This window comes from Strongylocentrotus purpuratus, unplaced genomic scaffold, assembly GCF_000002235.5.
Source record: "Strongylocentrotus purpuratus isolate Spur 01 unplaced genomic scaffold, Spur_5.0 spur5_scaffold_19, whole genome shotgun sequence".
In the NCBI taxonomy this organism is placed as follows: Eukaryota; Metazoa; Echinodermata; class Echinoidea; order Camarodonta; family Strongylocentrotidae; genus Strongylocentrotus; species Strongylocentrotus purpuratus.
Genome location: NW_022145604.1, coordinates 12,592,947 through 12,611,792, shown reverse-complemented (window position 1 = coordinate 12,611,792; position 18,846 = coordinate 12,592,947). Strand labels below are relative to the sequence as shown.

At 34.9% G+C, this 18,846-nt stretch overlaps 1 long non-coding RNA gene across 1 annotated transcript; it reads right to left on the bottom strand.

The window, feature by feature from the left end:
* Nucleotides 1-729: 729 nt before the first annotated feature.
* LOC115926039 lies at nucleotides 730-14,612 on the bottom strand. The gene is made up of 3 exons (XR_004064939.1): nucleotides 14,483-14,612; nucleotides 4,469-4,640; nucleotides 730-3,446 (listed from the first exon to the last, which is right to left on the bottom strand). It is a non-coding gene; the product is annotated as an uncharacterized LOC115926039 (long non-coding RNA).
* Nucleotides 14,613-18,846: the final 4,234 nt, after the last annotated feature.

Genomic DNA, 18,846 nt, shown 5'->3' with positions numbered 1-18,846 from the left:
ACCCTCATTCTGCATTAATTATAAATAGTGCCCCTAAATTTATCTTATGAATAGCGGTCCTAGTGACCCCCAATATAAATTATGAAAAGCGACCCTCATCTCACATTATGAATAACGGTCCTCATGCTTTTATCAATAGTTACCGCCTTCGTGTTTTATATATGCAGTTCGACGTTATGAATAGCGAGATTACCCCCACACCCTCTGGTGTTGAAGATTGGAGGCCTAACCAAATATTGAAAGGGGAAAAGACGGGGGAAAGGGAAAAATCAGAAAATCAAGGAAGATAAGAAGTGGAAGAGAAAGTAAAAAGGAGATGATACGACACCCTACGGGCCCCGTCCGACGCCCTGCAACTCACTCCTACACCCCAAACTCTCACTTTTGCTATGCTACATCATCGCATGCCCTCATTACAACATACAGAGCCACAAACTGACTTATACACACAATCGCTTTCCCTCTGTCGTCTTACTTCCATCATTATTCTTCTTCTCCATGTCTTCACAGTTCATCTGTTCCATTCTTCTCCACCCCCCTCTCTCTCTCTCTCTCTCTCTCTCTCATGCATTTCTTCCTTCTTCTTTTTTTTTTCTAACTTAACCCTCTCTCTTTAAATTGTTCTCTCCCTGACACTTTCTCTCTCTTTCAGTATTGTTCAATTATGTTTCTATGATAGATCCTCATATATTGTGTGTGACTGTCATGAATTACATTATAGAATATGAATAGGCAATAAATTTGCATTTTAATATGGTTCAAAATCAAACAAATCTTCAGTATTTACTTGTCACACACTCAATTAATCAGTCTCGATTTCTATTTAAAATATGAATATTCCTCACTTAACAATAATTATAAAAAATAATACTAATGACGAATCTATTCTATTTTTATCATCAATTTGTTTGCAAGTATGGAATAAGTAATAAGTTGTCACCTATTGTACTGTGTATTATTTGTACTTGTCTATATTAAGTTTTGTTGAGAGGCTTTTTAAAACTGAGCTTGTAAAACTAATTCTACTACTACCTACTACTACTACTACTACTACTACTACTACTACTACTACTATTACTACTACTACTACTACAGTCAGAAATATCAACATGCACACCAAACAAAAAATAAAGCACATACAAAACAGACTTTGTTTGGGTATTCCATGATGAATACTTAAGTATAATACCTCCTACAAAATGTGAGGAAAAATTGAGTTTTGTGACACATGCTCCTACTAAAATTGCTTCACAATAGTTCCCAACATTAAATGAATTACTAACTTTAATCCTGGACCAATACTATACCTAACCCTAAATCTTGCTTAAATATTAATCTAACCTTAACCCTAACCCTACAATTTTGTTAAACTAAAGCCCGGAACAATTGTCAACACAGCAATTCTCGAATTGCAGCAAACCAACATCGTGTTCCTGAAATCATATTTACTACATGGTAATTTTTCTTCATTTACACTATTATATTTCAGCATGACCTATGTACAATAAAACCGGTCTGTTTGTATATTTTGAATGGAATGTATAGCACTATTATCCCCACAAAAAATAGCAAATGTTATTGAAATAATGTATATATTTACACAGGTGATATATCAATAGCCTCATACAGAAGCTATGCCGTAAACATGTTTACAACTTTACAATGCTTTCATTTGTTACATATTTAATGTACAAAGAGCAATAGCTGCAGTCAGGTTTAATACGCCCACACAAATATGGATGTGTTGCCCACACCTGAAACATAGCACAAGAGATAATAAGGCCAGTCAAAGTAAATAATAAGAATGAAGTACCGGTAGGCACTTGGTCACCTTTGAATTCAGAAAACTTATGGAGCTTTTAATAACTAGTTTGTGATATTTAACATGGTTACAGAAAAGAAAAGAAGCCATATAGGAATTTAGATGATGACAGGGGACTAATAATTGTCACCTCTTATGTTTTAGTACAGTATTCAACTTTTGCAAGAAATAATTTCAAGGAGCTTGTAGAATGGTAATCATCTTGCTATCTAGCAACACATATCAGAAAAACCTGAACAAATAGTTAGGCAGGGGGTTACCAACTTTTGCATGAGCTATAAGACACTACATGTAATATATGCCTCCGTGGCGCCTTAAAGTGATCTCATTTGGTTCTTGTGTACATACACATCTTTAAAAAATAGTATGGTTGAATGCTCAATATTTTTGCTTGTTTGGGTTTATTTTTTATGTTGAAATCATCTTGTAATACAAGCTTATAAGTGGTATACCATAACCATTCTCATATCCTTTTATCATTATTCTAATCATTTTACAAACTATTTAAATCACATATAAGGTTTATTAGTTGCAAGATGATTGTACACCTGAAGTTGACTTTTCCTGAATGCCATTACGATAATACCATCAAATAAATATTATCTAATGGACTTTACATAAAGTGCTAAATTATTAATGCAGTTTTGGCAGAGATAAGGTGCTCAAAGGATATCTTTCGGCACCCATTTCCTTCATCTGATGCCTAAAATAAAATAATAATAATAATGATTCCGCTTTTATATAGCGTATGATGTCTCTAAGTGCTTTACAGATATATTATTACCCCGGTCATCAGATTCAGGCTTACCCGCACACTATGTATGCACATTCTCTACTTCCTGGGGATCATTCCAGCCAGGTGTCATTTTTACAAGTGCACACTTGCTCATCTAACCACATTAACTTTCGCATCCTACATACCGGTAGCTCTTTTCCATTTTCGTAAGGAATTTTGTACATCATAGGGCCGGCAGAAATACATCTCACTTTTCAGAATACCTACGCTTATTCTTTAGGGTGAGGTTTTGTGAGGTTTCCTCTAACAATAGTGGATGATCGACCTTTCACAAAAATTTGTAGTATAATGAAACAAATGGATATCCCACATTTATCAAACTACACACCCTATTTGTTTAACTTGTATAATCTTAAATTGTTTGCTCTAATTCAAACCCAAATTAAATATCATCAAAATACAGTGATATTGAGTTCTGTAAACTCTTACAAATTACACTTTTTCAAATTTGTGTAACCTCCAAGAAACTTGCAAATTATTTTAAATAATTAAACCCTTTAGATATAAAGTGTGAAATTTTATAGTCATAGGTTCTGAAACTTCTTTGTAAGAAATCAAAATATAGCGCTCTTTTCGATTGCCACAGCAGGAGCTTTTTTTTCAAATCAACACTAGTGAACACATATTTTTTTACTTGAGACAATTAAATATCTGGAATTAAACATTAAAAAAATATTCACTGAAAAATCTCCATTTAATGTCTCGTTGAATCAACCTTAACCTTAGGCTGATCATACCAAGGGCCATGCTATTAGCCTCTGCCAGGTCCCTCTCAGTGCGTGTGTGAAGCTGCGTAGACCTTGTACTTAAAGGGATCCCATATGAAATCTGTTGGTTTGAAAAATAAAGAACAGAGCTTCCATTTATTTTTTGGTCTCAAGAACAGTGTGAACAGTGCTAACAATAATATATCTTGGAGTACAATTCATTCAAATGTCTACAATTTCTTCCGAGATGAATTTTTTCCCTATCATACCATACCATACTATCATATCATATAATATAATATACAAATATTGTCTAGTATTAAGTATTCTACAATTGTTGTAATCTTGTACCTGTACACTGTATTGCCAATACTAACAAATGGAAAGGTTCACATTGTTTTTCCCCAATAATTATCTATAACATAACAATCTATAAATTGTATTATATGCAATGCTCTACAATTTCTATGTGGATAAGTCACAGTACAGCATATATCAAATGAAATGACTTTCAGGAACAAAACAATAACAAAGTTGAGTTATTATCATATACTAGTATATATTCTAAGTAAAGACAAATATACTCAAGAGTTTGGTTTGATCGGTCATTTTCATACCGTAAATACATTTCATGCAAAAACATCTTCTTTACCTGCCTCTTAATAAATCATTTCATTCTCCTGCTTTGAAAAATTGTATTTCAATAATAAACACTTTCAGAATACCAATACCACACATTACGTGTTGTTAGGTCAGGCAGGCCATAATGTTTACCCAACCTACATGTAGCAACAACTAATCCTCACAATTTGCATTCTGACTACCGGTATTGAGGTACAATAATAGAAAACAGGTGAATGTACATGTACATGTAATAGCTCATCGCAAGGTACACGTACATGTATGTTTACATTTGAATACATTTTGAAAATTGTCTACTACATGGGCATATTAGTCAATTATGATCCAAAAGCATCAATTTTTACATCCATTCATTGAAAAACTACATTGTACATGCATGCAGCACTTAATAGCCATCAATAAAAAAAATTGTGAAAAAATGGGGTAGGAGTCTTAAATACATGTACCTTGATCATTGAACACCCCTAAGTTTTTGTTACAATCCATCTACATTGTACATACCTCATAGATTTGCTGCTACTGTTACACTGGATCAACTTGATCTACCACTTTTTTCAAAGGATAATCAAGAGCCCCTTCTCACAATCGGTGGAGTACACATGCCATTTCTCCTTTATCTTGACAGTGACCTTGTGCCTTTGCGTTGATTGTCATCAAGTGTCTACCTGCCCCTCTGAAAAATGAATAAGCATTTTAAGAATTATAAAATTATATCAAATATCTAACATATCATACAGATTACATTACAGGATCAAAAGAAAGTATTCTTATAATATTTCAGTACACTACATACATGTACAGTACTGTATGTGTAGGTGATAGATCAATATGTCTACATGTGTACATGCTAAACCAATTAGAAATTTATTTGACAAAGCCAAAGAAATCCATGTTATGTAAGCAAAGGATATACAAATCTTCCAATAAATATTTGCGAAAAGCATCTCAAGTATACAAAACAGTGATAATTACACAAATCTTGTGTATGTGAATATTGTTGAAGATGTACAGTACATGTACATGTACACCCTGTATAGGAGGCAATTCAAATTTCATAAGAATGTGATTCAATCTCTGTATGACCATAGGATTGAATGTACATGTACATGTACAGAGTACTACAAAAAATTGCCACATTAAAGCTAATGTCAAAAGGACTTCACAGAGGATTTGAAAAGACTAAAATGTGATTTAAGTTTCATGAGCTGCTATGTAAAATGATTCAGCAGTGTACTGGAGTACTAGCACTATTCTAAAGGATTTTCTCAGTGTCACATTATAAGACATTATACAAAGCAATATTTTTGAATTTTTAACTAACAATTTCCTACTCGATTTGGTTTTCCTACATTCTTGTATGGCTGGTAGTTTGTCTATCCACAACATGTACTCTCTAGGTGAAATTTTACAGGAACCAGTAGTGAATTTGATCTTTGTTTGCTTTATTACCTTCATGTATACAGTAGCAGGTAATTTTACATGTACATGTACCATGCATTAAAATGCATATTTGCCCGGTCCGCAAACTAACAGTTTTGAGCGGGCAATATTTCCTGATAGTTTCTCTCTTTCGGGTTTCACCATTCACTTTGAGTACAAAGATTGTGTTCCATATTGGACCTTTCAAACAGCTAAAATCGCCGCAAAGTTTGAGCAGACTATCATGCGGCGCTGTAGTAGGGTATAGTGACCGTACGTGATTCACAAATGAATAGGTAATAATTATAATCTTTTGGGAGATACAGTGATATGCATTTATATGTACATGTATTGCCCTTACTGAATCAGTGAAGGCAATACAGGGTGTATTACCTTGTTTCTCCCTCAAGGCCAGTAATATTATGTAAATGACAATCATGTTAAGCTCCAATTAATGACAGGTTATGCCAAACTATACCATTTGAGAACCCTTCATCCCAAATCTTCTACATAGGTGAATTTCACATATCTTGGGGGCAAAGAATGTGATCCATAATACATGTAGCTATTCATAACCATGTACAGTATCATCATGATATTCAAACTACATGTATCACATATACCAACATATTTGATTTAGAGAGGCTGTGTTGTTGTGAGGAAAAGTTTTTGCCCTGAATTTTTGTTAACATTTTTATTTACATAAGGGTGGTGTTGATATGCTTACTATTATTTACATAAATAGAAAATGAATTAATGTGACACCTACATGTACAGGGTGTATATCAAGATTTTTTTCTCAAAACTATTGCAGCTACAATGTACCATTTAAAAAAAAGGTAGGCTATTTGCTTAGAAGTCAGGGTCAGCAAGACAACCATTATTGGAAGACATTGGAAGATCACATTACCAAAACAAAGTATTCAGAATTTTGAACCACATTGCTCACTTCATCACTGTATGGAAAGAGAATGACTACCGGTAGTCTGATTTGATTTACATTTCTTTAAATATAGCCCAAAAGAATACTGGTACTATTTACATGTTCAGTGAGATGGAGAAAGGGAATGGCCCATCAATCGTAACTGATACCACTTAAATCTATAATGCAGCCTCACAGCTCACTGAACATTGTATAATAAATTGAAACAGGATTTTCCAAAGATTAGAATTTTATACTACTCAAAATAGTAGGCTTTTGACCACTTCTATTGCAGGTACAGGCCATAGTTCATCCATACTTCAGAGTTGAAGCTGCCAGGAGAGGAATTTAATCTATTTCTTTTTATTAGTATACAAATGTTTTAATTTTCTAATTATACCTCAGATCAAAACCTGTTTTGCTTTAAAAAGTGATTTGAAGAAAGACACTCGCAACCAATTTCAACCAAACTACCCGGTAGTAAATGGAGCTTCAAATTTAGATTGCATGTAAATGTCACAGATATTAAATATTTGAAGGAAATATGCATTTCTGAAACAATCCACCCTGTTTAGAAAGTTGGTTTTTGTTAATATCACTTATGAGAATATAATACTATCCTTTTTTATTCTGTAATACGTGTAGACCTATTTCTCTATGCAATGATACCCAATTGATTGTGGTGCTATTATTGAGAGTTATCATTTTGAGAGTTTCACCAGTTCTTTTGGATAACAAGACATCTGTTTAGGTGCAGAAATCTACAATCACTATGGAAATTAAGGACAAAAAAAGCGGACAAAATATACAGTTCCTCATTCTACCCTCAACAATTGCTATATATGGTAGACAAAGGAACATCCCTTCACTGCTATTATGTAAAAATGTGTAGAACAAAATGCATGTGACACCCGTTCTACAGATTTTTACATAATAGCAGTGAAAGGATGTTCCTTTGTCTACCATAGCAATTGTTGAGGGTAGAATGAGGAAATGTATATTTTGTCCGCTTTCTTTGTCCGTCATGTTCATTGTGAATTTCATTAATGTACATGTATGTATTTTAGAATCAACATTAATATTAAGAGTCACTATTTGTTTTGCAACATTGTCACTTACATGTATCATGTTTCCCATTCAGCAGTATACTGCACATATCAAAGTTACAAAATCCATATTATTTAGGCACCAATGTAAACAGAAATTCATTGGTTAAAGAATGTTATGCAATGCTATGCAAATGATGAATTAACAAACAACAAACTTTTAAAAGTACTCATACAATCATGTTGACAGAAAATTAAAATTAAAATTGCAGAATAGGCAAGGTCCTGAAGTTGGATGTCTTTTGATATTCTTGTCTACTGAAAATAAAGCTACAGGTATTTAAATTCTGTAATACAGCTTTTTGACAAAGCTTTCACAATAAGAGATAACATCATTTCCTACACTGCAAGACATAAACAATAAGGTGTCTTCATTTTTGTTGCCATGCATTAACAAATTGTGTTATGTTTTGAACCTGAACTCATATCACAGAATGTTTGTTGTATGATTGCTAAATGTTGGTATTTTTATACACTCTACATGTAAAATGGATATTCATTATTTAACATTTGAAAAGTTCTTTAATACAATAATATCTCTAGGGTTGATAAAATGTTACACTTCTATTCAACATTAACCACAAAAACATTTTTAGCTGTTGGGTGAAATATTTGCTCACTGTGTTAAAAAAAATTCTACTAAGAGTTGTTCAGTAATTGAAGTTATGAAAATAATACAGGTAATCACTATTCATTCCATATTGTTGTTAACCAATTGACCTAGCCAATGACTTTGACTCACTCCATATTTAAAAACATCATTACAATTTTTAAATATTGACTTTTGGATGATGAATGAAGTTTATAATGATGAATTTCATGGCTGTTTGATGAACAACACATCAGCAACAACATCAAAATATAGAGTTGTTATATTCAGTGTACAACTGCATGCTTCTGCTGCAAAGTATCAATAATGTTGTTGGATCATATAATATACCAACCTTTATAACAAGTTGAATCCGTAAATAAAGAAAGATCAGAGAAAAAATTGGTGAGAGTTTAAAAAAAAAAAAAAAAAAGGAAAGTTCAAAGAAATTGATTTAAAACAAGAAGAACAAAATTTTTAGAAAGTTGTAATCACTTAACATTCACAACCAGCAATGTACAATACCCTGTAAGTCATTCTACTGGGACATAATTGTAAATCTCCATTCGTTTCACACTTTTAAAACAAAGTTTACAGTATACCAGTCCCTTTTCTCTCAGAGCTGTACTAAAAATATATTCAGAGAGCTCAATAGGTCCTCCAAAAATGAAGAGGTTCTATCATAGTCATATTACATGTGCAAGTGTTGAATGATATTGGTCCAACATTACATCACTATACATGCCCAATCATCAATTCAAAAATTTGAAATTCATATACAGACTACAAATTTCAAACATTAAAACCTTACTTATTACTTGTCTGAGTTTGTTCAAACTTTCACCAGCCTGCTTCTAAATTTTTTCTGTTTCCTTCAGAGCATCTTACTTTTAGGGTTACATTTCCCATAAAAAAAAACTATTACTATCAATACTTGCTAATGGCTCTCATTACCTTTAATATCTTTACTAATTAGATAAAAAAGGGTCACAAAATAAGCATTAAAATTGTAACTTCAAATACGGTACTCTTTTGGTGTTGAATAACTTGAACACCAAGTGTCATGTGATGGTTTAAAGGCTTTAACCTTTTTACCAGGCAAGTCTTCAATAATATTCCAATTACCGGTATTTATACAATATCTTTTATTGTCATTAAATTGTTTCTGGAATTAGTGCTGTGAGTTTAGTGTGTAATTTCCATTCAGTGCACACAGCCAGTTTATCTTTGCGAGTACACAGTTATGACATTTACCAAAAACAAAAGCAGTATTTCAGCTAGGTACATTTGTACATGTATAGTATGTTGTATAGTACATTTAAGACCAGCAATCCAGCGCGCATTCACAACAACCATTTTCTCTGTAAAGTTGTTACAGTAGTAACAGTACTGCACACAAAATCATCATGCTCATGGAATAGTCAGACCGCAATGATTGACATATTAGCGAGTTTTCGCTCAGCAACATACAGACCTTCACGGACGCAGAGCACTCAGGTTTACGGCCGTCGCATACAGACTGCCCTCAATACAATATGTGGTTTTGCTTTTCGGTGAATGCGTACGTATTTCTACGGAGGTATTGCATTTGCAATGCCATTAGGCAATTTTTGTAATGTAACCAAATTTAATGCAAACGTCTTTGTGAAGTGCCTCGATACAAAATATTTCTTTCACCTGATAAGGATAATAGTATTTCAATAGACAGAATCCAAACTGCATACATTAGTTGTTGCCAGTTCGACAAACATTAGGGGTATTTCGCAAGCTAATTGCGGACAGAGAATCTGCGGTTCGTGTGCAAAATCAAGAAGCTTCTATAGTAACAGCAGGGTGATCGCTGAGGTACTGAAATCAAGAACGAGTTTTGGCCAAATCTATGGGCGTTCTCAATGATGCCCCAAGTGAATAAACAGCCAATCAGCGAGCTTGTACCAAAGATGGTTATGAGAATTTTGTCGTCTAATAACGAAGGATGACGAATTTTAACGGGCGGATCTAGCTTCTTTTCTATGGCGTGGGCGGGCGGGGTTGACATTTGAAAAATCGCACCAACCAATATTTTGCTTAGTGGGGGGTAGGGAGCACTAAAATTTGTTTTCAATTTGAAAAAAGTGCCAACCAATATTTCGGGGGGGGGGGGGGGGGGGGAGGTAGAAAGCACCTTGGCCAGCCAAAGGGGGGATTTAAACCTCCTAACCCCCCTAGATCCGCCCCTGGCACAAAGGACTCTTCGGTGAATTTTGTTTCTTCCGATTATTGTTTCTGAACAGTAACAACATGAATATGGATATGAATTGTTTTAAAACTTGATGATAAATTATTGTTGAAATTTGATAAAAAGCCGTTTTGTGGCTTGGTTGAGACAAGTTGTGCTAGTCGTGTAGTCCCGTCTGTACTGTATTGCGTTGAAGGGAACAGGCCATTTTCGTAATGTAATCAAATTTAATACATACTGTACGTCTTTGTGAAGTTCCTCAATACAAATTATTTCATTCACCTGTCTAGGATTCGCAATAGTCAGAATGCAAACTGCATGTATTAAGTGTGGCAACAACTAATGTATGCAGATTGGATTCTGTCTATTTAAATACTATTATTATCAGGTGAATGAAATGGTTTGTATCGAGGCACTTGATTCACTTGGGGCGTCATTGAGAACGCCCGTAGATTTGGCCAAAACCCGTTCTAGATTTCAGGGCCTCAGTGGTCATCCAAGTGTTACTATAGTATCTTCTCGATTTTGCACACGAACCGCAGATTCTAATTCCGCAATGAGTTTGAAAAAAATTGCCTATTATTATTACCATGACGGCAAGAGAAAAGACTCAATGGCATTGGAAAAGTTGTAACTGTACAGGTGTAGTAACCATACTGCACACAAAACCATTGCGCTCGCTGGAAAGTTAGATCACAATGATTGGCATTGTTTGCATGATGACAAGAGAAGAGACTCAACGGCATTGAATCAAAATCGTACAGTGTATGGAAATGATTATTCAAGGAAGTAGCAGTGGAACTTAAACTTTATTTTTAGACTGATGACATTTTTGTGAAATATTGACTTCAGACTCTTATAATGCTGAAAAACAGGTGATTATTTGTTCTTCGTTTATCTGTTGTGTAGTGGTGGTTCGTGCCTATACACGGTCGCAGCACTATTCTGGATAATAATTTAGTCTGGTTCTGCATAATAATTTATCAAATATCTTCTACACATTCTTACTTTTTTAAAATTATCTTCAGAAGCATTCATAGAATTCATTGCGTATCAACTATCAACCAAACTACATGTACAGTAACTCAAATGTCATCCAAGAATGGTGGTGTTGTTGTATTTTACAGCTATTTTCAGTTCATTCCTTTTTCTTTTCAGGAGATTTTTGTACATTGTACAGTACATCAACCTTTAGGGCCAATTAAGTGTCATCATTGATTTGACGGTATTGAAGGACTCAGATGGAGGAGTTATTATGTGGTTACTTAATTGGAAAATTGGAAGTGATCAGTTGCATCACAATAAAGAATACCAGGAGTTATACTGGCACATACATGTACATCATTACATATTAGTAAAGATTTGTTCAATCAGAGATGCAGTCTTGTTTAATAGTTACCCTGGTATAGAAAATGTGAGTAACTCATACCAACAAAAACATTACCACTATTTGGCATACATGTACATGTACATGTGTACATGTACAAATATAAATATGGTCAATGTTAACATTAATCCTTATATACCGGTAATCATCTAGTGTATAAGTAAATGTTTGCATGTTTGATTTGGGTTTCCGAATATTTAACTACTATCAGCTTGCCAATTTGATTATTTCAGTAAAAAGAGATTCAATATCATCTGACTTGAGGAGGCGCAATAGCTCAGTCGGTAGAGCAGTGGTCTCGTAATCCGGTGACCCGGGTTTTAAACCAAGGCGATGTGCTAGTTTGGTAAGGCATTAATCCTCACTACCAGGTTCCTCGGAGAGGACCTAAATCCGTCGGCCGTCTGGTTGCTTACTTACAAACATTTATGCATTCTTAGCAGTCAGATAAAATAACCATCACATTGACCGAGTCATGATGTCATCTCTAACAGTAATGTCAAGAGAATCTGAAATACCGTAAACATGGCATAGTGTAACCTTGTTTATTGAACAATAATGAAGTACTTTCATGAATCCATGTTTCAGAGAAAGCTAGAGAATGAAACCTCAAATACTACCAATATATTCACCAATCTCATTAATTTCTATGGAGGTTCCTTGAGTGAAATAAGGTTATACATGTATGTTAATTTGTCCTAATTAGGAATTAAAAACATCTAAATTAGTAATACAAAATGTACGTTTTCTGCATGCAACAGAAAAACAAAATTAAGTATTCTTTTTTTTTATCAATATTTATCCTCAAACACAACTTTTTTGAAAATCCTTGCAGAAATGTGTTTTAAATGACATCCTTGTCTTTCACATTATGATACAATTTAAGTGAAATTTTGTCATCAAATTTTTGGCAAATTTGGGGCTCCCAACACTTTAGAGGGGCTTTAAACTGCAAGGGAAATGTTCACTATGGTTCATTGTACAAGATATGTACCAGCCAAATATGTAGTTGGGGGTATGTATCTAAATTATCCATTGCAGGCAAATGATCAAGATCTTCTTTGCATGAGATTAGCTTTTTTACATTTTTGTTATAATTTATTAAGGGGATGAGTTCAATAACTCATCCTGACTTGTCCTCCCAGTGGTTTAGGATGGGATCTTGTTGCGGATAGCAGACCAGCATTTTTCTTTTGATAGGGTCTTCTTGGATTGATTTTTTCCAGTAAGTTTTCTTCCACTCAAAGACCAATGCACTTTGTATACAAGTTGAATTTAGCTGTAATTGGGCAAGATTTTGTCTCTATACGTACAGGTTAGTGAGGGGAGGCTATGCAATGCAGTTTGTGTGTGATCACCCATCTTAACTCGCACAGAAGCTTCAAGAAAAGCATCAGATAAGCTGAAAGTACATGTAAGTCCTTCTATTTCGATGTTCTACAATTAATGTTATTTTCATAGTACCGGTATAAGAAAATTAGATTCATTTTGTTTTCAATCATTTTTTTTCTATATCATTTTGTCTAGATTCTGGAGTAAATCTCTAATTGACCCCCCCCCCCCCCAACCCCCTCCATTGTGCATATGCCAAGGATAACCGTAAATGTGTCGGTGTATGGGGAAGTTTGACAAATGTCAGTTTTATTTCAAAATTCCCCATACCAGACAGTTATTTCTGTCTATTGGCGAGAGAGATGCCAAGGCCAAAGGTCTCAATGACTGCTTTGAGGATGATTGCATCTGTGCCATATTGTTAGCACTTACAATTACATGTACACTGAATTCAGTTCCGTCGTGAGTAATTCTCCTGCTCGTTTGCTTGGAGTGACAAGATTTTGCGTGTATTTGTAGTATCACGTTCTTCAATGGCAGTTTGCATTCTTTCCATTTGTATTTTTTTCATTTGTAGAGGTGTAGATCTATGGACTTATTTTCAGCTTACTGTATCTGTCCAGCTCCAGTTTGTGAAGCTACTGAACTGTGCAGGATGGGTACGGCGCTCATGCACACACAAACTGCATTGCATAACCCAGGGCCGCCAACCCTCCCGCATTTGGAGGGAGTCATATGCCACCACACTCCTTTTCCCGCCGTCCCACCAGCTCGTAGCAGGAGACTCTCGCCAACATGCCCTTCCTCCTGCTCTCCCGCAAGCTCCTGGTTTATGAAAAAACCTCACGCCAGACGTGTAAAATAAACCAGCGTACTTGTATCATATGGATTTTGTTTGCTCATGGGGGGGGGGGGGGGGGGGGGGTAGTGGGCACTTCTTACCCTTCCCTGTTGAGCTCCCCACAGCCACACTCAGTCAGCTCTGTATAGAGGCAGTCAGTGAATATGGAGGAGCCTGACGTAGTTATTTATCATGTTTAGATCTAGATCTATAGTATAGGCTACATAGTACATGTAGCTAAGCCGAGTCTAGGCCTAGGCCTACACTGTAGTAATTAGTAGGTCTAGGTCCTATAGCAGAACAACCATAACCATTGATATCAGACTTTTCAGAGACCAAAGGCAAAGCAAAGGCAAAGCAAAGGCAAGGCTTTCATCGGTCCAACATCAGGAACATGCAGGCTAGGTTCGCGCTCATCGATTGACGAGTACTTGTACTAAAATGCATTAATTAACTGACTAACGAAGTTATAGTCTCATCTTCTTAGGCCACCGCCGGCAGGCGGCCTGGCAGGCGGCCTGGCGGGCGCAGCCGGGCTCAATTCATTCAACCAATGGTGGTGATTTGGGGCTTTCCCTAGCTCTAGTCTGGATACTGCGTTAGAAGCACACAGTTTCAACTAATGAAGCTATGATAAGATATATATATATTTAATCTACTACTCTTATTGACAATTAAGGAAAAACCAAAACAAACCTTACCTTAAAACATCTCGAAAACACCATTTTAGCGGCTTCTGTGGCGTGGTCTGTCTCTGAGGAGGGCATGGGACGACGGATCGACGATGAACTAATAGTAATAGACTAGTCTAGTTCTAAGCACACGCAGACCGCTATTTGTGACATTAAGCTGATCAAGTGTGTCTCATGACTCTCATCTCGACTCCAACTGACCGTCGACCCTACGGCTATCCCCAGTGGCATATCTAAGGGTGGGGGGGGGGGGGGGAGGGGGTCCCTCCCCCCTGGCCAAAAAACTGTTTTCAAATCAAAATGAAGACGGGCGTCCTCCCCTGGGGTGGGTGGGCACAAAAAAAAGGGGGTGGGGGTGTTGATTTAAAAAAAAAAAAAGCAGTGCTCAATACCCCCCGCCCCCCCCCCCCTCGTTGCTCGTGTGTCAATCACGGAACTTCCGTGGTGTCCATCAGAAAGATCACATAATGTTGTTGTTTTATAGTTTTTATTGGCGTGTATATTTAGACTGCAATAGTCTTTTCACAAGCTTGACGCAAACATTATTTCCTATCGTCATTTCTCTCCATCATAAACTTTAATAATGTTATATTCCAATCCAACGTCTATTCTGATTAAGAGTATAGCAATTTAGAACAACAGTCTTAGAAAAACATAAAAATTGACCGGTATAATAATAGGCCCAAATTATCCTATTAAAAAAAAAAAGTTTATGGTAATGTTAAGACTTTGGAACTGTTCCTTAGTCTATTTTAGCAGTGTTGAAACCGTCGATACCCATGTACATGTGGCTGTGTTTTAGATGAATGGTCGAAACTAAAATTTATGCTGAACAAATAAAGCGACCAAATAAATGAAATGTTAAGCTTTGCTTATGATTGCGGTCTCCTGCACTTTTCCAACAGAATAGTTCAGATAATACTTTAAATTTATGATAATATGTTATGGAAGTAATAAGTTTCGTTATTATATGTACATATTATTATGTACAAAAAACATTTTGACATTAAGAAATTATTGTTTGTTTATGTTTTATTATACCTTACATGTATTTTATGTTCTTTGTTATTCAGTTATATTTTATTTGGAAAATATGCAGAAATAAAATCAAATAAAAAATATACGAAATAAAACGGGTGATAATAGTGAGATGCGCCTACAATTTCACATTATTTTATTCTGTTCACCCCACGATCCAATTTGATGTCTGAGAAAATTAGACTAACTTCCGGCAACATGGAAAAAAAAAATCATTACTGCGTATACTATAGTAGGTAGTCTTTAATAATCAACAGGTTACGACGTTACATGGTTGAATGTTGAAACGAGATGTTGTATATGGTCAATTTCTCTCTCTGACAAAATATACTGCCACATCTTTAGACACACGCAAATATTCCTCATGCTCCCTAGGCCCTGCCGAGGGCTAAGTCAATCAGAGATTATTGAGACTTAATATAATATTTAATTATTTCTGTTTTCAAGACTAGTACCATTTATCAATACATGTGTAGGCCATTTCACAATTATATACTTTCCACTTGAATAGCAACAATAAGCATTATCATAATTGAAGACTAACAAAATATATATTATTACATTAGCAAACCAAGGAATTTGTTTTTTCAAATAAAAATATCCTTATTCCTGTACATGAAATTCAAATTGGCTACTTGCCTGGTTGCTGCAGAAAGAATAGATACGTATGTGGCTAAACGTCATCATAAAGCTTGGCCTTTTCTAAAAACATACTTATAATTGTACTTTGATGATTGTGAATAAGCAAAGAATCAATAACAATAAATAACAAAAGATTGCTATTGATATGTATATTATCAAACAGTATTTATGTCAGTATTTTGAAGGGTACGACATTTAAAACGTGTACCAATATCTAAACAAAAATATAAGATTTACATCAAATTGGCCACATTTAACACCCTTCTGTACACATATAATTACGACTCAATGCTATTGATACAATACCTATCACAAGCTGGATATTTTGTAAAAGCAGTACGATATGCATCGTGCAATTATTCCACAATAGCTCAATATGTCATTGAGAACGCGGATCATATCGCCTGGTATATCCATGAACATAAACAAAAACAATCACTCGTTTTTAAATTCATCAAAAGGTTTAAAAGACATATTCGTCTTCAGCAATAATTCAACACACTCGCAAAGACTTTAAATGAATCAACTTAATTGCAATATTAACACCCCATCATATTGCTTTAATAAATCATATAAGGATAACGTGTCATTACCATGTCCGCACTTTTTAAACAATGACATTTGAAAATATCTTCATGTGATTTTCATAACTTTTTGTAAACGTGCAGGTTACTCCACACAAGATAAACTTACGCCATACACAATCCATAAAGAGTTGTCAATAGTATACAAATAATACACAGCAGTGAGGGCATTAGCAAGAAAAACCCAAACAAGGTACCTTTGGAACAGACTGTAAACACGCCCGAGGCGGTAGCCGAGGGTGTTTGGACTCTTTTGAAGCTACCTAGTGTGGGTAATTTTACTATTGCCCGAACAAAATGATGTGTATTATTTGTCTTTATAAGATTATGTTTTATTTGTTTCATAAAATGATGTTTTATAACATGATTTGCATAATGACCGGTCATTAGAATTGGATAATGACCGGTCATTATCCAAATTACGCTTTAGGCAAAATACATGCCTGGTCACGTGTCCGCTTTCAACCAATCATTTGATTATGATCCACGTCATCATCTTATAATATATTTTATCACAGTTCTACATTTCATATAATTTGAACGTTGTATTATATGCTGTACAAGATTGATTGTATTATATTGTAATTAGATCTGACAATTTATTTTTCACTGCTTAAAATAATGCTTAATAAATTCTTTAAATTTATTTCTATCGTTTACCTTGCAATTTGTTTTATGTACATGTATGGAAAAGATAATTCGAGACGTTTGTTTAAATCAGGCCTTCTCAACTAGTTTATTAGAAGTGCCAAAATGAAAAGAATTTGTAGTTGAAGTGCCAACCTGTATGTTTGACTGTGCTGCGAGGGAGCGTAGCGACCGAGCCGAAAACTGGTAGGGTCCAGGGGCAAAGCACCAATGGGGGTGCCCTGGAGCTGGTGGATTTCAGGGCTTTCTATAAAGGCCCAGATGTGGCATTTTTAACACCATTTTATTCGAAAATATATTAATCATAAATTCATATTGATGTGAACAAATTAGTACAATCTCTGAGTACAATTTCACTGGAGGTAAATTTACATGTAGTAATTTTGGTGCAATAACCTCGGGAAATGTCAAAATTAAGTGAAAATCAAACAAAAAAAAAACGTTATGTTTCTACAGATCGGCAATATTAAAATTGGTAGCACATCGTAAGCGTATTTTTGTTTATACTAGAGCTCAGGTTTAAAGTCGTATAAAATGGCTTTGAAAAACGAGAAAATTCCCCTTTCTTCCTGTTTGTTAAGCAGACAATTTGGGCTCAACTTCGACTGCAACTTCTTAAATTTTTAATTCTGAAATATATATACATATATATTTGCAACAGTCGCGCGCCACTCCGACTGAACGCAAGCGCCACGAGTGGCGCGCGCGCCGCTAGTTGAGAAGGCCTGGTTTAAATGCTTCTATTACGATAAACATATAGGAACACTGGCAACATCGGTAAACATTAGTTACATTTATCACCACAAAAGCGTGTATTATTGGTATGCGTATTACCTCTAGGGACCGAGCTTACCATTAGAAAAATACAACTCAGTTTCAAATAATTATATGAAAGATAATTCCCATTAAGCTGTTGAAACTATAAAACACGTACCGCTACTACAATTTTTTGAATACATTGTTTATTTATTTATTTGCTCATTAATGAGTAAATTTATCTGTTTATTCGTTTATTTGTTCATTCATTTATTTATGTACGTATTTCTCATTTATTGAACTATTCATAGTGAAATTATGTTTTTATAACCATTTTGAAGAGCGTATATAAAATTAAATCGATGATGAAATACGATTTTTTTTTTCCCTTTTAAATCCCAGATGGCTAAACGTGTGACTGACTTTTACATTTTTAAATCCACAAAATATTGGGCAAGAAGTAAGACTTGTTGCCTAGAATACACTAAATATCGGGTACTTCTTCACCAAGATTTTGTGTGTACATTCCCCAATATTGTATAAAATTTTACGAAACGAACATGCGCGTTCACTTTTCACCTAGTTTTGGGTGACATTGAACCCAACTGTTTTTCACTTTACAAATTCATTTTAAAAATAATTTCACAAATCTGTTAAAGAATACATTGTATGCAGGAATTAACAATGTAAGAACCACACAGTACA